The sequence below is a fragment of the Panulirus ornatus genome, chromosome 20, assembly GCF_036320965.1.
Source record: "Panulirus ornatus isolate Po-2019 chromosome 20, ASM3632096v1, whole genome shotgun sequence".
In the NCBI taxonomy this organism is placed as follows: Eukaryota; Metazoa; Arthropoda; class Malacostraca; order Decapoda; family Palinuridae; genus Panulirus; species Panulirus ornatus.
Genome location: NC_092243.1, coordinates 24,512 through 48,502, shown reverse-complemented (window position 1 = coordinate 48,502; position 23,991 = coordinate 24,512). Strand labels below are relative to the sequence as shown.

The window sequence follows — 23,991 nt, the reverse complement described above, 5'->3', positions numbered from 1 at the left end:
AGAATTATCTTAATATGTAAGACTTGATAACTATTTTACATCCATGTACAATACACTATTGAATTCTTTAAAGACTAATTTATTACTGTCTGTGTTTATATTTTAAGGAGATTTATGACCGCTTGTGATTATATGTGAATTTCGATATGCATGCATGTCACACAGTTCCACTTTGATATCCTATTTTGCATTACTGCATGCATGTGTGTACGCATGTACATACAGTCTATCACAAGGTGAAAAAAATGTTCTGATATATATTTATCAATACTGTATTGCACCAAATGAATATCACACGATAATTTGTTTCCTTTTATCACAATATTCAAGAATAAGGTGAAATATAAGAGTATTAGGGAAATCTAAATTACCATAAATTACCAGCACAAACCGAAGATAGGATCATGACATGTATACATAATTACTATTTCATATCAGCACTAGGAAAGAATTTTGTATAAGTTAACATAATGTCAGTTTGTATTAAGTCTTATCATTGCTAAGGCAAAACATAACATTTATACCACACAAAGTACGATAAAGGACTTTATTCCCTGCAGAAATTATGGCAGATTTGAATATCTTGCAATTACTTTTAAGGTCCTCGTTTTCTTTGATAGTTAAGCTCTGTTTCCCGTTTTCTAATAGTTCTTGATTCGCCCCCAGATGGCGTTATTGCAAGCATCACAAAAATTAGTATGTCAAAGTCTCAAATTGCGCTTCTTTGTATATGTTTCTTGCTGCTGAGCTCGGCCGCCATCTTTAGTCTTCTCTGTGTCGGTGCCAAAGACGGATGTGTTCTTACGCTCTGTATTTCAAGACTGTGTTGCCTGATGTCTTGGTGTCTACTCTTATTTTTGGTAAGTCAGACTTTCATTAGCACTATGGCAATGTTTCTCTGCATTTTCCTTGAGAAGTGAGGCTTCCTTGACCTTTTATTCGATGTATCAATTCGTAAGAAGGATTACACAGTTCCTAGTTAGGACGCCATTTTGGTTTCGTTTAGAATGCCACGATCAACACTCTTCTTTCAGCCCTCCTATCTTCCGTTAACCTTCACTGCTTTCTTTGGATTATTCACTTATGTTCAAATTTGGTGTGTGTTTATTGAACATATGTGAAGTGCTGTGTCTGGTAGACATACATGTTTATTGCTTTTTAAGTGTGGAACAGTGCTTATAGAGGTGTTTTTCACTCGGTGAAGTGTTTACAGGGAAGTTTTTTTTAAACTTAGTGCAAAGCGTTATGTTTCAGTGTGCTCAGTGTGTGAAAAGGAGTGGAACATGGCATTAATGGTGAATGATGCATAGAAAATGAAATACCTGCATCGGAGTTTATTAGCAGTTAAATCCGAAGTGTAACTATATATGGGTGTGGCTAACTTTTTATAACAATGAAGTAGGCAATATATTTGGAAATATTTGTCATTATTATAACCTCACTTTCATATTAAAGGTATTACGTAGATTATAAAAGTTATGAAATTAGGCTTATAGGCCATATAGGTTGTTAGTTATATGGTTATTTGCCTCAATTAGCAGTTTAGCTGAACATGGAATTAATGACTAAGTTTTATGTTTGCAGTATACAAACAATAAGACAGCTTTTGAAGCTCCTTTTGCTGGTAAATGATGGCATCCGATTGCATTTTGTTTACCCTAAATTTTCACAGAACAAGAATAGTAAGGATAACCTTGCTAGTGAGAGGTTTTGTCCTCGCAGTTGCCACCCATTTTAAGCAAATATTCAAAGATGGATGATAATAGATTAATCTATAATGTACCCATGACTTCAGCTCTATCATAACCCACAAATAAAGACTGGTAATGTTATATACATGTCGTAATTTAACTTAATAAAAATATGCCGTAATGTGTTCAAGTTGAAATAGAAATTAAGACACCGTTCATTTCCATAATTCCAGTCAAACAACGGGTTGGATATGATGACCTTCCGACCACCGTCGAGGACCACGTCACCCTCAGTCGTCTACTGACATCGCAAGAGGGAGGGAGGAAGCCGTCATGACAGCACTCGTCTTGCCTCAAGGAGGGTTGTACCTCCTTCACGTGCAAGTAAGTTTGGTAATGGGGTAAACCTTCGTCGAGTCAAGGAGGGTTGTACCTCCTTCACGTGCAAGTTTGATAGGGGGATAAACCGTCGAGTCAAGGAGGGTGGTACCTCCTTCACGTGTATGAAAAATATCACAAAAATTAGTATGTCAAAGTCTGAAATTGCGCTTCTTTATATATGTTTCTTGCTGCTGAGCTCGGCCGCCATTTTTAGTCTTCTCTGTGTCGGTGCCAAAGACGGATGTCTTCTTAAGCTCTGTATTTCAAGTCTGTGTTGCCTAATATCTTAGTGTCTATTCGTCTTTTTGGTAAGTCAGACTTTCCTTAGCACTAAGACAATGTTTCTGTGCATTTTTCCTTGACAAGTGGGGCTTGCTTAAGCTTTTATTCGACGTATCAATACGTAGGAAGATTACACAGCTCCTAGCTAGGACGCCATTTAGGTTTCGTTTAGAATGCCATGATCAACACTCTTCTTTCAGCCCTCCTATCTTCCGTTAACCTTCACTGCTATCTTTTGATTATTCACTTATATTCAAATTTTGTGTGTGTTTATTGAACATATGTGAAGTGCTATGTCTGGTAGACATACATGTTTATTGCTTTTTAAGTGTGGAACAGTGCTTACAGGGGTGTCTTTCATTCGGTGAAGTGTTTACAAGGAAGTGCTTTTTTAAACTTAGGGCAATGCGTTCTTATGTTTCAGTGTGCTCAGGGCTGGGATCAAAGTGTATTATCTTCAGTGGCTCACTCTGATTATTGTTAGAGACCAGCCCTGTAGCAGTCGGTGATGGTGGTTTAATGGAATGTGAGACTAAACGGATGTTAAACTCGTGCAACTCCTCGTCTTGAATTCCGGACTTCAAGACGGAGAATTCCACAAGCTTGGTCCCTCTATGGAGACAGGAGTGGGTCCCGTATTGGCAATGTATACGGTGACCTCTCCATCTGTGGTCTCATGAATAGAGGCGTCTATCGATAGTCCTTTGACAGTGATGAAGGTTCAGCAACCACTCTTAGTGCGAGATCACCCTGACTATGTCTCAGCCCATGATCAGTCATCCATGTTCGAGAAAGTGAGAAACCTTCGTTAATGTGTTAATATGCAGAGTCATGTTTGTTTTCAGTTTACCAGGGCAATGAGTAGAAAAAAAAAATAATACCGTGAAGCAGGGCGTGGGCGCAGACGTATTAATGAATCTGACTGAGTGAGAACTCTCTGACAATGGCAGGAACGTAATATCAACACAAACCACAGTTTCATGATAAATAGGACAGATCTTGTGTTGTGCCACACATAGTGGCGTCCTAGTAACAAATTAGCAGGAAAAGTTACACCACGAACAGTGTAAGGGATTACGGTAATGACCGAGTCGCCTATGCGAATGTTCATTTCAATAGTGCCCCTTACGTCGAGATTTTCATTTGAGATACTTTGAAGGGACGGGTAATAGTCCGAGCATTGACCAAGTTGAGTGCGGCCCATTAATGGTTGAATAAAATCATAAAGAATAACATCTGCTTCCGCGCCGCTGTCTAGAAAGATTGTGATTGGCTTATCCTGGAAAGAACCCACTAAATCGAAACTTGTAATGTGAGAAAATGGCGAAGAACGAAAATGTCTTAAGAGTTCCGTATGTGATGGAGTCTTTTCATGAGCGAGAGATTGTCATTGTCGATAATGACATGATGAACCTGTTAGATGACGTCTGTCTAGCTAATGCTCGGCATTCCGCTTAAGTGTGCCTAGCGTTCTTATGATATGAACACATGTCTGGTGGTGTTGGGTGCGAGCGGGTGAAGGTCAGCCCGGTGTCTGACTGCAGGAAATTATGACTCTGTCGGCAGAATTGTGACGAAATTATGACTCGGTCGGCAGAATTGTGACGACCGAGGCTGTGATGCCATGGGTCATTGACTGCGTTTGTTGTTCTGGTCGAGGCGTGAGAAAGAGTCCGATGTGTAAGGACACACATTCGCTTTATGTCTTGGTTGGCGACACCGGAAACTCGTAACTTTATGCGAGTGTTTATCACTGAATCGCTTTAATTGACCGTGAGAGGAATGATTGTGTTGATCACTAGAATGTTTCCTCACACTTTGGGAAACCGACACCCTCCCCAGTGTCTCGGTGTTATGATATCCACCTTTCTTTTGAGTGTCATTCAATACTTTCGTTACTGACCATGATGGGTCGATGTCTTCATTAAGTAACCGCCGAGTTACGTTTGGAGGCAGGTCTTTGAGAATGAAGGTTGTGTAATAAACGCATGAGTGTTTGCACACGAGTTTCAGGATTCATCATGGCCGATATCCAGGGTGAGGATTCATAAGCTTGCCTAACTAATCTCATTCTTCCATGTAAGGTACTCCAGTGATCAGGGACTGACGTATCATCCAAGTATGTTGTGTTAAGAGCACGTAAAAGGACGTGTAGTAAATTATCTGAGAATGATTCCTCACAACCTAATCTAAACAACGTTTTAAATTCCTCCAAAGATGTACAGTTTTGAATGTCATCCGAGTCATATACAACCCTAGCGTAATTGTTAGGATGGTAGAAATCGGTGAGATTTTTACCAGCCGATATAAGCGCTCTCTCCTGAATCACCATTATGTTCAACAATGTCCTCTGCATTTCTGATCCACCGATCAAAATTTGAAATTGAAAATAGAAAATGGTAACCTTTTAAGGTAAGAAACACCTTATGAATTTTATAAGGTTCAAGAAGTTGGGATGCGCTACTCTATATATATCGACTTTTACTTACCTTTTATTGATATGCCATCGACATGTACATTTACTTAAAATTTGTTTATAAGCTATCGACTTGTACATTTAATTGTTTTATCTATATTGACATCTAATTGTAATTTTACTTTCGTTTTATTTATATGCCATCGAAATGTTAGGTTGCGTTAGGCTTCAAATAATAATCACAGAACTCGTACATCTACTTACGTTTGATTTATATGCCATCGATTTCTATATTTACTTACGTTTTATCTATATGACATCGACTTGTACATTTACTTGCACTTTATTTTTATGCTATTGACAGGTTAGGTTACCGTAGGCTCGATGTGATAATCACAGAAAAATGGTAAAAATTAGTCATTGTAGAAAATGGTATTCTTTTACGGGGTAAGAAACACATATGATTTTTTTAAGGTTTAAGGAGTTGCGATACGTTATTCTATATATATCAACTTTTACATTTCCTTACCTTTTATTGATATGCCATCGACATGTACATTTACTTAAAATTTTATTTATAAGCCATCGACTTGTACATTTACTTAAGTTTTATCTATATTGACATCGAATTATAATTTTGATTTCGTTTTACTTGTATGCCATCGAAAGGTTAGGTTACGTTAGGCTTCAAATAATAATCACAAACTCGTACATTTACTTACGTTTTATCTATATTGACATCGAATTATAATTTTGATTTCGTTTTACTTGTATGCCATCGAAAGGTTAGGTTACGTTAGGCTTCAAATAATAATCACAAACTCGTACATTTACTTAAGTTTGATTTATATGCCATCGATTTGTATATTTACTTACGTTTTATCTATATGACATCGACTTGTACATTTACTTACGTTTTATTTATATGTTATCGACAGGTTAGGTTACGTTAGACTTGATAATCACAGAAAATGGTAAAAATTTGTTATTTTAGAAAATGGTAAACTTTTAACACATGTTATTAATTCTTTAAGGTTTAAGATGTTGGGATTACTTACGTTTGATTATTTGTTTATTTGATTACGTTTTATATATATGGCATCGACTTGTACATTTACTTACACTTTATTTATATACTTTCGACAGGCTAGGTTACGTTAGTCTTGATATGATAATCACAGAAAATGGTAAAAATTAGTCATTGTAGAAAATGGTAACCTTTTCAGGGGTCAGAAACACGTTAAAAAATTTTTAAGGTTTAAGAGGTTGGGATACGTTACTCTCTATATATCGACGTTTACATTTCCTTACCTTTTATTGATATGCCATCGACTTATACATTTACTTAGAATTTATTTATAAGCTATCGACTGATACATTTACTTACGTTTTATCTATATGACATCGACTTGTACATATACTTATATTTTATTTGTTATCGACAGGTTAGTTTACGATAGTCTTGAAATGATTATCTCAGAAAATGGTTAAAATTAGTCATTGTAGAAAATGGTAACCGTGTAAGGGGTAAGAAACACATATTATGAATTTTTTAAGGTTTAAGAAGTTAGGAAACTTTATATATATCGACTTTTACATATAATTACCTGTTATTGATATGCCATCGACATGTACATTTACTTAGAAATTATCTATAAGCCATCGACTTATATATTTACTTAGGTTTTATGTATATTGACATGGAATTGTAATTGTACTTTCGTTTTATTCATATGCCATCCAAAGTTTTGGTTGCGTTAGGCTTCAAATGATAAAAGCAGAAAATTCGTACATTTGATTACGTTTGATTTATATGCCATCGATTTGTATATTTATTTACGTTTTATCTATATGACATCGACTTGTACATTTACTTTCATATTATTTATATGCCTTTGACAGGTTAGGTTACGTTAGGCTTGAAATGATAATCACAGAAAATGGTAAAAATTAGTCATTGTAGAAAATGGTAAACTTTTTTAGGGTACCTAACACATATTAGGAATTTTTTAGAGTAAGAAGTTGGTATACGTTGCTCTATATATATCGACTTGTACATTTACTTACGTTTTAGGTATAAGCCATCGACTTGTATGTTTACTTACGTTTTATTTATTTGCCAGCGACTCTTACATTTACTTACGTTTTATTCAAATGACATCGACTTTCACATTTACTTATGTTTTTCTTATATGCCATCGATTTCTACATTAATTTACGTCATATTTATATGCCTTCGACTTGTACCTTTACTTACATTTTATTTATATGCCATCGACGGGTTAGGTTACGTTAGGCTTGAAGTGATAATCACAAAAAGTGGTAGAAAGTAGTTATTGTAGAAAACGGTAATCTTTTTGGGGGTAACAAACACGTTATGAATTTTTTAGGGTTTAAGAAGTTTCGATACGTTACTCTTTATATTTCGACTTGTACATTTACTTACGTTTTATTTATATACCATCGACTTGTACATTTACTAACGTTTTATCTATATGCCATCGACTTGTACATTTAAAATTGATTTATAAGCCATCGACTTGTACATGTACTTATGTTTTATCTATATTGACATCGAATTGTAATTTTACTTTCGTTTTATTTATATGCCATCGAAAGGTTAGGTTGCGTTAAACTTCAGATAATAAAAACAGAAAACTCGTACATTTACTTTGATTTATATGCCATCGATTTGTATATTTACTAACGTTTTATCTATATGACATCGACTTGTACATTTACTTACATTTTATTTATATGCCTTCGACAGGTTAGGTTACGTTAGGCTCTAAATGATAACCACATAAAACGTTAACAAGTAGTTATTGTAGAAAACGGTAATATTTTTAGGGGTAACAAACACGTTATGAATTTTTTAAGGTTTAAGAAGTTGCGATACGTTACTGTATATATATCGACTTGTACATTTACTTGCGTTTTATTTATATGCCATAGACTCGTACATTTACTTACATTTTATTCATAAGCCTATGACTTGTACATTTACTTACTGTTTATCTATAAGCCATCTAGTTATACATTTTCTTACATTTTATTTATATTCCAGCGACTCGTGCATATACTTACGTTTTATTTATATGCCATTGATTTGTACATTTACTTTCGTTTTATTTGTATGCCATCGACTTATATATTTACGTACGTTTCATTTATATGCCAGAGACTCTACATTTACTTACGTTTTATTCATATGTCATCGACTTGTATATTTAATTACGGTTTATTTATATGCCATCGACTCGTATATTTACTTACGTTTTTTTCATATGCCATCGACTTGTACATTTACTTTCGTTTTATTTATGTGCCATCGACAGGTTAGGTTACGTTAGGCTTGAAATGATAATCACAGAAAATGGTAGAAATTAGTCATTGTAGAAAATGGTCACCTTTTAGGGGTAACAAAAACATATGAATTTTTTAAGGTTTAAGAAGTTGGGATACGTTACTCTACATATATCGACTTGTAATTTACTTACCTTTTATTAATATGCCATCGACATTTACTTACTATTCATTTATAAGCTATCGTCTTCTACATTTACTTACGTTATATTTATAGCGCCATTGACTTATACATGTACTTACGGTTTATCTATATGCCATGGAATTGTATATTAACTTGCTTTCTATTTATAAGCCATCGACTTGTACATTTTCTTACGTTTTATTTATATACCAGTGACTCGTACATTTACTTACGTTTAATCTACGTGCAATTGACGGGTTAGGTTACGTTAATCTTGAAATGATAATCACAGAAAATGGTAAAAATTGGTCTTTGTTACCTCAAAAAATTTTATTTTCTACAAACACATTATGGATTTTTTGGGTGTAAGAAGTTGGGATACGTTACTATGCATATATCGACTTTTACAATTACTTATGTTTTATATATATGCCATCGACTTGCACAATTACTTACGTTTTATGTATTTGCCAGCGACTCGAACATTACGTTTTATTTATATGTCATCGACTTGTACATTTATTTACGTTATAATTATATGCCATCGACGGGTTAGGTTACGTTAGGCTTGAAATGATAATCACAGAAAATGGTAAAAATTAGTCATTGCAGAAGATGGGAAACTTGTTAGGGGTAAACAACACATGTTATGAATTTTTTAGGGTTTAAGAAGTTGGGATACCTTACTCTATATATATATCGACTTGTACATTTATTTGTTTTATGTATATGCCAACGAGTTTTATATTTACTTACGTTTTATGTGTAAGCCATAGACTTGTACATTTACTTACGTTATATTATCATGACATCAACTTGTATATTAACATACTTTTTCTTTATAAGCCCTCGACTTGTAAATTTCCTTACGTTTTGTTTATATACCATCGAATAATAAATTCACTCAGGTTTTATTTCTATGCCAGCGACTCGTACATTTACTTACGTCTTATTCATATACCATCGACTTGTACATTTATATACGTTTTATTTATATGCTATCGACTTATACATTTACTTACGTTTTATTCATATGCTAATGACTCTTACATTTACTTATGTTTTATTCCTATGACATCGATTTGTACATTAACTTACGTTATATTTATATGCCATCGACTTGTACATTTACTTTCATTTAATTATATTCCATTAACGGGTTAAGTTACGTTTGGCTTGAAATGATCATCACAGAAAATGGGAGAAATTAGTCACTGTAGAAAATCATAAACTTTTTTTGGCGTAACAAACACTTTGAACTTTTTAGGGTTTTAAGAAGTTAGGATACGTTACTCTCTCTCTCTCTCTCTCTCTCTCTCTCTCTCTATATATATATATATATATATATATATATATATATATATATATATATATATATATATCGACTTGTGCATTTACCTCCGTTTTATTTATATGCCTTTCACTTGTACATTTACTTACGTTTTATTTATAAGCCATCGACTTGTACATTTATTTACGTTTTATTCATGTGCCATTAAATTATAAAGTTACTTACGTTTGATCTACATGCCAGTGACTCGTACATTCTTATGTTTTATCTATATGCGTTCGACTTGTACATTTACTTACGTTTTATTTATATGCCATCGACTTGTGCATTTACTTACATTTAATTATAATCCATCGACAGGTTAGGTTACATTGTTTCAAATGATAATCACAGAAAATGGTAAAAATTAGTCATTGTTACCCCTAAAAAGTTCACCATTTTCTACAAACACGTTATGAATTTTTTAGGGATTAAGGAGTTGGGATACGTTACTCTATATATATCTACTTGTACAATTACTTATGTTTTATATGTATGCCATCGACTTGTACATATACTTACGTTTTATATATATGCCATCGACTTGTACATTTACTTACGTTTCATTTATAAGCCATCGACTTGTACATTTACTTACGTTTCATTTATATGCCATCAACTTATACATTTGATTAAGTTTTATTTTTGTCAGCAAATCGCACATTTGCCTTTTATTTATTACCCATCGACTTGTACATTCACTTACGTTTTATCTTTGTCATCGACTTGTACAGGTCGATTACATACATAAAACGTAAGTATATGTACATGCCAGTGACTTGTAAATTTACTTGTCGATCGATAATGGTTTACTGATGTTCACCACCATCACCGTATGTGAGGAAGGGATGGTCGGCCGCGCGTCATGGAAAGCGATAGCGAGGAGGTGGCTGGCTGGCTCGGTTTGTGTGTGGTATGCGCCTGGGGCGGTTGGGTTAGGTTAGGCACGAAAACCATAAGTTTTATACTTGTACGAATGCCTGTGGAGTTCCTTGGTCGTAGGCGCTTGGTTATCCTGTTTGTTGTTGGTTTGTTAGGTCTCCCTGTGCCGTCGTCTAAGTTTCTACCTCGGCGCCTCGGCTAATACATGCATCCTGTCGCTCGGCCATGCGCGTGCGAATCGTAGTATTAGTGTTCGACCCTAATGCCGCCGCCGCAGCAACAACATCAGCGGCATCTGCATTAGTAGTATCCTTCTTCAATTCCATTAGACCCAGTCTAATGATATCCTTGGTCTGTCTTTTCGAAGACACTCTTATCCATATGGAACCGTCATGGCCCCCGCTGCGGCACGGGGGAGACGACGCCTCACCGTTTATGGCTTTTTCCTATTGTGAGTACTGCCTGCCTTCCCCCGTCGCCTTCAATGCAGCACATTTCCTAAGAATTCCACAAAATGGGATTTTCTCCTTTTAAAAAGGCTGCGGGATGTTGTGGTGGAACCCGCTACAGAAAATTATGATTATGATTAGACGGTGATGATTAGACCTAAGCTTCTGCCTCGGCAAGTACATGCATCATGTCGCTTGACCGTGCGCGTGCGAATCGTAGGTCTTAGTGTTGTACACCAATGCCGCAGCAGTAGCGAAGGGAGGAAATTGGGAAGAGTTGAGAGCTACAGTTGCTACTTTATCCCATCCCAAATACGGATCAACCAAAACCTGATGTGCTGTACCGAACCGTTTGCATACGACTTGCGTACCAGCCTGGGTGCCGTGAGTGGCAGAGCAGTCTCCTCACTGTGATCCACTAAGGTTTAATCCGGAAAAAGGTTAGGGGATTTGTCACGCCAATCGATGGCAATATCCTCCATAAATAGATATAAAACACAGTAGAGCTATTTTCAACGACAGGCAGGTACTCGAAACTGATGATGAGAGACAGTGAGGACTGTGTGTGTGTGGTGGGCATGCATTCGCGCTCGAGGAGGGAGCAGAAATGTCAGCCAGCCGCTCGCTCCGGTACGTACCTCCTCACCTCAGAGGTCCACTAATGATGATGTTCACCACCATACGTATGGAGCGAGAGAGCTCTTGGTTAACGGAGGAAAACCTTTGAAATTTTTCGTCTGAAAATTTCCCTGTATCCTCATTCTGTTGGGTCCCTCCCTCAGTCGATCCTTTCCGTACCTCCTCCTCACATCACAGATGTGGGTTCATTGCTCTAGGTGAGAATGTCGCCGCCAAAATATCGTCCCTTACCTCTGCTATAAGAGGAACTATTGATCAGAAACGCCACCAGGCATTAAAAGTGGTTTCCCTCCCCTTGTGACTCTTATAATGTTCTCAGGTAAGAAGGAACCTCGCTGCAGACACTACTGGCGTCGATGATTGAGGTGATGTTTCCCCCTTGCCTTCCATGCAAGGAGGAGGGTGGTGCAGCAGCAGCAAGGGTTAGCTGATCACCTTTGCCATGTTTTTCAGCTGCGACCCTCAATATCCCATAGTCTGAGAGACAAGGAGAGCAAAGTGACGGAGCGTCTCCGGCACCATTTTTGCCCTCCGACACTATGTGCGTGATAGGCCGAGAGGTAAGGAGCGAAAAGTAACGGAGCGTCTCCGGGACCATTTTTGCCCTCCGACACTAAGTGCGTGATAGGCCGAGAGGCAAGGAGCGAAAAGTAACGGAGCGTCTCCGGGCCCATTTTTGCCCTCCGACACTCTGTGCGCGGTAACCTGAGAAGTAAGGAGCAAAAAGTAACGGAGCGTCTCCGGGACCATTTTTGCCCTCCGACACTCTGTGCGCGCTAACCTGAGAAGTAAGGAGCGCGAAGTGACGTAGCGGCTCCGGGCCCATTTTTGCCCTCCGACACTCTGTGCGCGCTAACCTGAGAGATAAGGAGCGGAAATTTACGGAGCGCTTCTGGTGGCATTTTTGCGCTACGACACTCTGTGCGCGCTAACCTGAGAGGTAAGGAGCGGAAAGTGACGGAGCGTATCAGAGGCCAATTTTGCCCTCCGACACTCTGTGCGTGCTAACCTGAGAGGTAAGGAGCGGAAATTTACGGAGTGCTTCTGATGGCATTTTTGCGCTCCGACACTCTGTGCGCGCTAACCTGAGAGGTAAGGAGCGGAAACTGACGGAGCGTATCCCAGGCCATTTTTTTTCCCTACGACACTCTGTGCGCGCTAACCTGAGAGGTAAGGAGCGCAAATTTACGGAGCGCTTCTGGTGGCATTTTTGCGCTCCGACACTCTGTGCGCGCTAACCTTAGAGGTAAGGAGCGGAAAGTGACGGAGCGCATCCGAGGCCATTTTTGCCCTCCGACTCCCTGTGATTGTGCCCGCTAGCTTGAGAGGTAAGGAGAATCGGCGGAAATCGTCATACGACAGACCATACGACCCCCCCCCCCCCCCACCCCACCCCCAAAAGAGAGAGAGAGAGAGAGAGATAATATGAAGCTCCTCCGACTGCTTTTGGCTGCTGCCTCACCAGGACTACAGGGGTCAAATGTATCTGAGGAAGAGGACTGGGACAAACATCTCTACCCACGGTGTGTTATTACTGGTACAACCGTGGGGAGTTGATTATGGAGAAAGAAAGAGAAAACGAGAAAAAAAAGCATGGCCTCTAAGTTTGTGAGGTGTTTTGCTTAAAAGAAGGTAATAACTGTTGTTGGTTTGTGAGACGACGGTACGGGGAGACCTAAGTTTCTACCTCGGCGCCTGGACAGGTACATACTATACCATGTCGCTTGGCCGTGCGCGTGCGATCGTAGTATTAGTGTTCTACCCCCAGTGCCGCCGAGGAAGCAACCGTAGCAGCAGAAGCCTTCTTGGATGCAACAAGAGCCTGTCTAATGATGTCCTTGGTGTGTCTACTTTTTGAAGAGGACATAATCATCATCCTTCTCCATTATATGGAACCGTCACGGCATATGCTGCGGCACGGGGGAGACGACGCCTCACCATGGAAGTAATAAGTACTTTTCGTAAGTGTCTTTCTTCCTGGTGTGAGCGCGGCCTGCCTTCCTCCGTCGCCTTCAAGTCAACGCTCTTTTTTCTTGATCTATCTGGAAACGTTCTTATTAGAATTGTGCTAAAGAAAGGAAAACCTTATATTTTTTCCTTTCATCCTGACACGGCTGGTTTGTGACTCCTTCGTTGCGGCAAGAGCAAATGCCTCTCTCTTGAGCGACAACCGTAACGGAAAGGAGTATCATGATGGAGCAGCAAATGAAATGTTGTCGTTCTCCAAGAATGATGTTAAAGGGCGTTGCTTGGCACGTGTGTGTGCAGAAGCAATGTAAGTAAAGTTGAATTCTGTTACCGTAGAGGCATCGAAGTTGATGGACAGAAAGAGAAATGAGAATGTCTCATTTGTTTGAGGCGAGGTGAAATTGGTTGGTTGGTTGGTCGGTCGGTCGTTTGCTTAAGAAGGTTGTTGTGTTGTGGAAGTACGGGGGATGAGTGAGCTGAGTTTCTAACTCGGCACCTCGGCAAGTATCATATCGATGGCTTGGCCTTCCGCGTTCGAATTGTAGTAACAGTGATCTGCCCCCAATTCTGCAGCAGCCTCCTTCAATTCAACTTTCTCTGACTCCTCTTCAGTGATAACACTAAAGGATCTGATGTCATGCATGCATGCATGCATTGTTGAGTGGGGCGTAGTGCTGTAGTTGTGGGTGTACTTACGCCATGAGAGGTTGGGTGTTGCATATCCTCTAGCGTCTTACACCGGAGCAGCGAGCAGCAGCAGCAGCCGCCGCCGGCCAAATGTTTATCATTATTATGACTAGTTGTGCCACTTTTGGTGGTTAGCAGAACACCGACCAAAACCTCGAGTTAAGGGGCCTAAATGAATGCCTGTTTTGATCCCATCAAAAGGTGTTGGTTGCTATAGACAGCAGGACGGTGGCCATGGAAGTTGGAATCCTCTAAGGAGTGTGCAACAACTCGCTTGCCGAAGCAACTAACAGCCCTTAAAATGGTATGGCGCCCGAGCATTCTCCCGATACTCGACCGCCGGGGCACTAACGGTCCGACACGTATGTGGTCGGGCCTCGAAGCCCCTACGGTGAGTAGGAGGGTCGCGGTGGTTTGCGTTGAAGGGTACGGCGTGGGCCGGCCTGGAGCCGCCACTGGTGCAGATCTTGGTGGTAGTAGCAAATAATCGAGAGAGAGACCCTCCTCGAAGGCCGAGGCGGAGAAGGGTTCCATGTGAACATCAGTTGGACATGGGTTAGTCGATCCTAAGCCCAAGGCGAAAGCCTGATCCCACGTTAGAGGCAACGACCACGAGCGAGAAAGTGGAGGGGTTGGTTGGTTGGTTGGTAGTAGTAGTAGTAGTTTTTGAAGCTTGACAGCTCAGAGCTGCTGCTGCTGCTGATGCCGTGGCCTCTTCGTCTTTTTCCCGCAAAGGTGAGCGGTTGCGAATTGTCATGGAATGACGTGTTGACAGCGGCCTTAGTAGTAACAGTAATCATAATAATCATAATACTGCTGCTGTTATTACGAGACCCATATGTTGACATTAGTTCCTTGATAGCCCACCGGGAGTTGCTAGATGGGTTCAGTGGCGAAAGGGAATACGGCTATAATTCCATAACCTGACCCCGGACACCAAACAGGTGACTGTGGCAGCATCAAAAAGCTTCTCGATGCTTCATGGTCTGACTGCCTTGCTCCTCTTCTTCTTAATATTTCTTTTACGTCTTGTGTCCGTTGTACGACTGTCTGTCTCTGAATGCTTACTTCTTGGATCATCATCAGCGGCAGCAACAACATTGGCAGGATTAGTAGAAGGAGGAGGGGGAGTTGGAGTTTATGGCAGCAGCGTGCATGGGAATGCCGTTGATAATTTTGTTGCGGCTGCAGTCGTGACATACCTGTACAGGAACCCGGTAACGGGAACCAGCTCGCGTCCGCCGGCGGTGGACCGGGAAAGAGTTTTCTTTTCTGTTTAAGGCGGGTTCACAGCTCTAGGTGAGAATGTCGCCCTAAAAATATCGTCCCTTACCTCTACTATAAGAGGAACTATTGATCAGACACGCCACCAGGCAATGAAAGTGATTTCCCTCCACTTGTGACTCGCATAATGTTCTCAGGTAAGAAGGAAACTGGCTGCGGACGCTACTGGCGTCGATAATTGTGAGGTGATGTCTCCTCCTTGCCTTCCATGCAAGGAGGAGGAGGAGGAAAAGGGTGCAGCAGCAGCAAGAGTTAGCTGAGCACCTTTGCCATGTTTTCCAGCTCCGACCCTCAATGTCCCATAGGCTGAGAGATAAGGAGCGCAAAGTAACAGGGCGTCTCCGGGACCATTTTTGCCCTCCGACACTATGTGCGCGGCAACCTGAGAAGTAAGGAGCGAAAAGTAACGGAGCGTCTCAGGGACCATTTTTGCCATCTGATACTATGTGCGTGATAGGCCGAGAGGTAAGGAGCGCAAAGTGACGGAGCGTCTCCGGGACCATTTTTGTCCTCCGACACTATGTGTGTGATAGGCCGAGATGTAAGGAGCGAAAAGTAACGGAGCGTCTCCGGGACCATTTTTGCCCTCCGACATTGTGCGTGATAGGCCGAGAGGTAAGGAGCGAAAAGTAACGGAGCGTCTCCGGTACCATTTTTACCCTCGGACAATCTGTGCGCGCTAACCTGAGAAGTAAGGAGCGCGAAGTGACGGAGCGGCTCCGGGCCCATTTTTGCCCTCCGACACTCTGTGCGCGCTAACCTGAGAGGTAAGAAGCGCAAATTTACGGAGCGCTTCTGGTGGCATATTTGCGCTCCGACATTGTGCGCGCTAACCTGAGAGGTAAGGAGCGGAAAGTGACGGAGCGTATCCGAGGCCATTTTTGCCCTCCGACACTCTGTACGCGCTAACCTGAGAGGTTAGGTTACGTTTTATCTATATTGACATCGAATTATAATCTTGATTTCGTTTTATTTATATGCTATCGAAAGGTTAGGTTACGTTACGTTAGTTTTCAAATAATAATCACAGAAATCTCGTACATTTACTTACGTTTGATTTATATACCATCGATTTGTATATTTACTTACGTTTTGTTGATATGCCTTCGACAGGTTAGGTTACGTTAGGCATGAAATGATAATCACAGAAAATGGTAAAAATTAGTCATTGCAGAAAATGGGAAACTTGTTAGGGGTAACAAACACTTATGAATTTTTTAGGGTTTAAGAAGTTGGGATACGTTACTCTATATATATATATATCGACTTGTAATTTACTTACCTTTTATTAATATGCCATCGACATGTACATTTACTTACTATTTATTCATAAGCTATCACCTTCTACATTTACTTACTTTCTATTTATAAGCCATCGACTTGTACGAGTCGCTGGCATATAAATAAAACGTAAGAAAATGTACATTTACTTACGTTTAATTTACGTGCCATTGACGGGTTAGGTTACGTTAATCTTGAAATGATAATCACAGAAAATGGTAAAAATTATTCATTGTTACGCCAAAAAAAGTCTACCATTTTCTACAAACACGTTATGAATTTTGGGGGGTTTAAGAAGTTGGAATACGTTACTCTATATATATCGACTTGTACATTTATTTACGTTTTATTTATATGCCATCGACAGGGTAGGTTACGTTAGGCTTGACATGATAATCACAGAAAAAGTTTGTGTGTGGTATGCGCCTGGGGCGGTTGGGTTAGGTTAGGCACGAAAACCATAAGTCTTGTACGAATGCCTGTGGAGTTCCTTGGTCGTAGGCGCTTGGTTCTCCTTTTTGTTGTTGGTTTGTTAGGTCTCCCTGTATTGTCGTCTAAGTTTCTACCTCTGCGCCTCGGCAAGTACATGCATCTTGTCGCTCGGCCATGCGCGTGCGAATCGTAATATTAGTGTTCGACCCCAATGCCGCCGCCGCAGCAACATCAGCGGCAGGTGCATTAGTAGTATCCTTCTTCAATTCCATTAGACCAAGGATATCATTAGACTGGGTCTGTCTTTTCGAAGACATTCTTATCCATATGGAACAGTCATGGCCCCCGCTGCGGCACGGGGGAGACGAAGCCTCACCGTTTATGGCTTTTTCCTATTGCGAGTGCTGCCTGCCTTCCCCCGTCGCCTTCAATGCAGCACATTTCCTGAGAATTCCATAAGATGGGATTTTCTCCTTTTTTTTTTTTTTTTTTTTTTTTTTAAAGGAGCGGGATGTTGTGGTGGCACCCACCCCAGCCAATTATGATGATTAGACGATGATTAGACCTAAGCTTCTGCCTCGGCAAGTACATGCATCATGTCGCTTGACCGTGCGCGTGCGAATCGTAGGTCTTAGTGTTCTACACCAGTGCCGCAGCAGCAGGAAAGGGAGGAAATTGGTTAGAGTTGAAAGCTACAGTTGCTACTTTATCCCATCCCAAATACGGATCAACCAAAACCTGATGTGCTGTACCGAACCGTTTGCATACGACTTGCGTACCAGCCTGGGTCGGCACCCAGTGGCAGAGCAGTCTCCTCACTGCGATCCACTAAGGTTTAACCCGGAAAAAGGTTAGGGGATTTGTCACGCCAATCGATGGCAAAAGCCCCTGCATAGTAGACATGGATTAAGATGAGTTGTGTATTTCGTCACCGTAACTCGCCCTCTTACGCCGGCATTGAAAGTGAGAGCGAGGAGGAGGAGGAGGCTGGCTGGGTGTGTGTGGTACGGAATGTGAGAGCGCGCGGGCGGTGGGGGCTAGGGGGGGGGGGGTGTTAGCCGCACTCCTCCTCTTCCATCGCCGCCGCCACCGGCCTGTTACCTCGCTCGCGTACGACAATGTTGTTAAAACAACCGCCAATCTAGTGAGTGATGTCAGATTCCACGGATGCAATGTAGTTCGATCGACAATAGTTCACTGATGTTCACCACCACCAACGTAAGGAAGGAAGGGAGGGAGGTGGGTCGGCCCCGCGTCATTGAAAGCGAGAGTGAGGAGGTGGCATGCTTGCTGGTTGGCTTGGTGTATGTGTGGTATGCGCCGGTACATTTACTTACTTTCTATTTATATGCCATCGACATGTACGTTTACTTACGGTGGCGAAATACACATGTCGATGGCATTGTACGTAAGTCAATGCCGGCGTAGGAGGTCCACTGAAGTTAGGTTAATTGTACATTTAGAGTGAGGAGGAGGTGGCTGGCTGGGTGTGTGTGGTATGGAATGCGAGACCGCGCGGGATGTGGTTGGGGGGGGGGGGGGTGGCCGACCTTCTCCTCCGCCACCTCCCGCTCTCTCGGTCGCGTACGAATACGTTACTAAAACAACCGCCAATCTAGTGAGTGATGTCAAACTCCACGGATGCAATGTGGGTCAATCGATAATGGGCCACTGATTTTCACCACCACTACCATGGGTGAGGAAGGGAGGGAGGTGGGTCGGCCGCGCGTCATCGAAAGCGAGAGTGAGTAGGAGGTGGCTGGCTGGCTCGGTGTGTGTGTGTGGTATGCGCACGGGGAGGGAGGGGATCGGCCGCCGCCGCTCTCTCGTTTAGGTTAGGTTAGGTTAGGTGCGATCCGCTAAGGTTTAACACGAAAAATGTTAGGGGATTTGTCACGCCAATCGATGGCAATATCCTACATAAATAGATATAAAACACACGAGCTATTTTCAACGACAGACGGGTACTCGAAACTGGTGATGATGATGAGAGAGACAGTGAGGACTGTGTGTGTGTTGTGGTTATGTATGCGCGCTCGGTGAGGGAGCAAAAATGTACCTCCTCACCTCAGAGAGGTCCACTAATGATGATGATCACCACCATACGTATGGAGAGAGATAGCCCTTGGTTAACGGAAGAAACACTTCGAAATTTTTCGTCTGAAAATTTCCCTGTATCCTCCTCACATCACAGATGTGCGTTTATTGCTCCAGGTGAGAATGTCGACCCAAAAATATCGTCCCTTACCTCTGCTATAAGAGGAACTATTGATCAGACACGCCACCAGGCATTAAAAGTGGTTTCCCTCCTCTTGTGACTCGTATAATGTTCTCAGGTAAGAAGGAAACTCGCTGCGGACGCTACTGGTGTCGATAACTGTGAGGTGTTTTCCCCCTTACCTTCCGTGCAAGGAGGAGGAGGGTGCAGGAGCAGCAAGGGTTAGCTGAGCACCTTTACCATATTTTTCAGCTCCGACCCTCACTGTCCCATAGGCCGAGAGGTAAGGAGCGAAAAGTCACGGAGCGTCTCCGGGACCATTTTTGCCCTCCGACACTCTGTGCGCGCTAACCTGAGAAGTAAGGAGCGCAAGGTGACGGAGCCGCTCCGACACTTTCCGCTCCTTACCTCTCAGGTTAGCGCGCACACAGTGACGGAGCGGATCCGAAGCCATTTTTGCCCTCCGAGACACTGTGCGCGCTAACCTGAGAGGTAAGGAGCGCAAATTTACGGAGCGGTTCTGGTGGCATTTTTGCGCTCCGACACTCTGTGCGCGCTAACCTGAGAGGTTAGGTTGGGTTGGGTTAGGTTAGGCTGGGTTACCTTAGGTTAGATTAAGTTTTATCTATATTGACATCGAATCATAATCTTAATTTCGTTTTATTTATATATCGAAAGATTAGGTTACGTTAAGCTTCGAATAATAATCACAGGAAACTCGTACATTTACTTACATTTTATTTACATGCCTGCGACAGGTTAGGTTAGTTTAGGCTTGAAATAATAATTTCAGAAAATGGTAAAAATTAGTCATTGTAGAAAATGGTAAACTTTTTAAGGGTTACAAACACATCTTAAACCCCAAAATTTTTTTAATAAGTTAGTATACGTTACTCTGTATATATCGACTTGTTCATTTACTTACGTTTTAGGTATATGCCATCGACTTGTGGTGGCACCCGCTCCAGCCAATTATGATGATAATTAGACGGTGATGATGCATGTAATTGCCGAGGCAGAAGCTTAGGTCTAATCATGTCGCTTGACCGTCCGTGTGCGACTTAGTGTTCTACACCAATGCCGCAGCAGCAGCAAAGGGAGGAAATTGGGTAGAGGTGAGAGCTACAGTTGCTACTTTATCCCATCCCAAATACGGATCAACCAAAACCTGATGTGCTGTACCGAACCGTTTGCATACGACTTGCGTATCAGCCTGGGTGCCGTGAGTGGCAGAGCAGTCTCCTCACTGCGATCCACTAAGGTTTAACCTGGAAAAAGGTTAGGGGATTTGTCACGCCAATCGATGGCAAAAGCCCCTGCATAGTAGACATATGGATTAAGATGAGTTGTGTATTTCGCCACCGTAACTGGACCTCCCTCTCGCCCTCACTTTCAATGCCGGCGTAGGAGGAGGCTGGCTTGGTGTGTGTGGTATGGAATGTGAGAGCGCGCGGGCGGTGGGGGAAAGGGAGGCGCTTGAGTGGGGGGGGGGGGGGACTTTTGCCGCCTTCCTCCTCCTCCGCCGCCACCGGCCTGCTCCCTCGCTCACGTACGACAATGTTATTAAAACAACCGCCAATCTAGTGAGTGATGTCAGATTCCACGCATGCAATGTGGGACGATCGACAATGGTTCACTGATGTTCACCACCACCACCAACGTGTGTAAGGAAGGGAGGGAGGTGGGTCGGCCGAGCGTCATGGAAAGCGAGAGTGAGGAGGTGGCATGCTGGCTGGTTGGCTAGGTGTGTGTGGTATGCGCCCGTACATTTACTTACGTTTTATTTATATGCCATCGACATGTGTATTTCGCCACCGTAAGTAATCGTACAAGTCAATAGCATTGTACGTAAGTAGATGTACAACTAACCTAACGTAAGTGGACCCCCTACGCCGGCATTGAGAGTGAGGAGGGGGTGGCTGGCTGGGTGTGTGTGGTATGGAATGCGAGACCGCGCGGGATGTGGAGGTTGGGGGGGGGGGGGGGGAGTGGCGTTCCTCCTCCTCCTCCTCCTCCGCCCCCGCCACCTCCCGCTCTCTCGCTAGCGTACGAATACGTTACTAAAACAACCGCCAATCTAGTGAGTGATGTCAAACTCCGTTATTGTAAGGTCTTGCTATTGGTTCATCCTCCGTATCGAAGCACCAGTCAACACGCGGTGGGCGGGCTTGTTCAGGCGTCATCAGTATTGTACTTATGGAAGATAGTCTTATTTACCTGAGTCCTGGAGAACTCGTTTGTTAATTGTGCTCTTTAGTTTATCTCGTTTATGAATAAAAAGTTTTACCTACTACCGTGTAATCGTACCTTGACGATAAGAGGTAGTTAGAGCAGTCGTTGTCGCCCAGCAAATGTAAACAAAGCATTGTGGCCGATGATTGGTGCAGCTGAAGTCTCTCTCCCATAATGCCACCACCGTTGCCGGTACTCCAGATAGAAGTTTGTGGAACCTCTTTTACCATAGGGTTAACGTCAGCTGGACGAGCGGGTCGCGGTGTGTGTTGATATCTGTGTTTGTCGAGAAGTATATTCAAACTGGGCTGCTGTGGGAAACACCTGATCGTGTAGAAGTGTGCAGAGAATATGTACTGACAACAGCTTAAGTGAGAGTAATGTTTGTGCTGGTATTACATCTGCCAGTACCAGGACTCGTGTTCGTCGCAGGATGTAGCAGGTCAGTGATGTGTGGACACGTTGGGCTCGAACTATCTACGTAAATTTGATGTACACTGTGGTAAATATTTAGATCTGAGTTTATATGGTGTGAGGAATATTACTATAATTATCGTTCATACGTGCCACACGGAGTTTGACGAATATGTTACGATTTCTAAGTAAGAATTGTTTACGTTCGGTCGTATAACGGAATGTTACCCGTGTCTTTGCCTTGTACCACCACATCCAAAAGGTATTTAAGAGTTATATGTGTATGGGATTATCTAGTTTCATAATTTTGAAGATGCCTATTTCAGCAAGTAGGTTAACATTAACGCAATTATTATAACTTAGTTTCCTTATAAAGTTTCACAGGTTTTTCTTGAAGCTTTACAATACAAATAACCAAGAAATTGTATATTTTTCTTGATTCTGATATATTTTTCTCATTTTTCAGGTATGTTTTGTGTACAATATCTTCGTGTGAGGGTCGTCCGTAATACTCGAACATTTCTGTTGATTCATCATGCTAGAATTTCGCCCACGTCCAGGTGAGATCCTTGATGTATTCTGGGAAACGTTTATTTTTTCCGCTTATCCATGGAGTTTTTATTTGATTATATTTTTACTTGATTTTAGTCTTTCGGTGTTGATTTCCTCCACTAGTCTTTCTGTAGCTGGTTGTTTGGTCATTTGGGTATTTACGCTAATTTTTTTCTAAAAAATTTCTGATCGATCCAAACTTGCTGCATTCAGATCAGGCTTTCAAAGTCATGTAGGACGTCATTATTTTGCGCAGTGCATAAGTTGACTGGAAACGTTACCATTTTTTAATATATAGATTTATGTAACGACCAAAGAAAAATAATGCAGTTATCCATGAACGCATTATATTCATGGTTATTCACAGATAATGTAACCTAACAACGTGCGGTGCCCACTATATATCGTGGTCTCCCATCTTCACACCAAAATACAATTAGTAGAAGATTTTCACTAGGTGTGATATTTGTCTTGTTTGTGATTTAGGCGTAAAAACTCCATTCGCACAGCAGAAATTGTCCTGTCCATTGATGTAAGATCTTGCTTGGAAGCCTTTTTCGTTCTGAAAGTGAAAGTAACAGTAAGCGCAATAAGATATAGCAAACCATTGAACACAACACATCGGTTTTCATGTACAGTGACAAAATCCTGCTTTGCTGTTCCATTACCTCCTCGCTGCCACAGCACTCGGTGAGTGCATAACGGAAGCGCCACAGGGCTGCTTCAGTTGTCATAAAGCGCAGGACGTATTAAGTATTTGAGTCGCGTTGTTTCTTTATTTTTCATTTTTGATGTCTGTTAAAATTGTATGTAGGAACTTCGTTTATGCTATTTTTTTTAACTATTATTGTCATCGTTATTTCTGGGAGAAACAACGCAGTATTATAATCCGGAGCAGTTAGTCTTGTTTAAATACGGAAATGACGTAAAAAAAAGTGTAAAAGACTTTTGAGTTCCACACAGTGGGTGGGGTGGTTGGGCTTTAGAGAGAGGGAAATACTGGATTACAATTATATAAACTGACACACCACCGTCCTACCTTAACCTAACGTAACTCGAAACGTAATCAATCCCAGCCTAACTTCACCGTAACATTACGAAGTCTAACGACCCATAAGACCAAACACAATTTAGTCTTAACGTTACGAAGCCTAACGTTCTTTAACTTAGCCAAGCGTTACCTAAAGATTACCGCTAGTAAGAAAATTAACGATTATCAAACCTAACCAAACCTATTGTAACAATTTCGTACCTATAACGAAGGAACCACTAAGAAACTTACCTTTTTGTGAATGATGCAACATGGAGGAGGAATTGATTGAATCGGTAACTCGTCCTGAAAATGATCTGATGCAAAGACTGC

The 23,991-nt window shown here is 41.7% G+C and overlaps 1 long non-coding RNA gene across 1 annotated transcript; it reads left to right on the top strand.

Annotated features, from left to right (window-relative positions):
• The first annotated feature begins 764 nt into the window (after positions 1 to 764).
• On the top strand, positions 765 to 23,772 carry LOC139755765 (uncharacterized). Its single transcript, XR_011714154.1, has 3 exons — positions 765 to 860; positions 1,925 to 2,075; positions 22,543 to 23,772. It is a non-coding gene; the product is annotated as an uncharacterized lncRNA (long non-coding RNA).
• Positions 23,773 to 23,991: the final 219 nt, after the last annotated feature.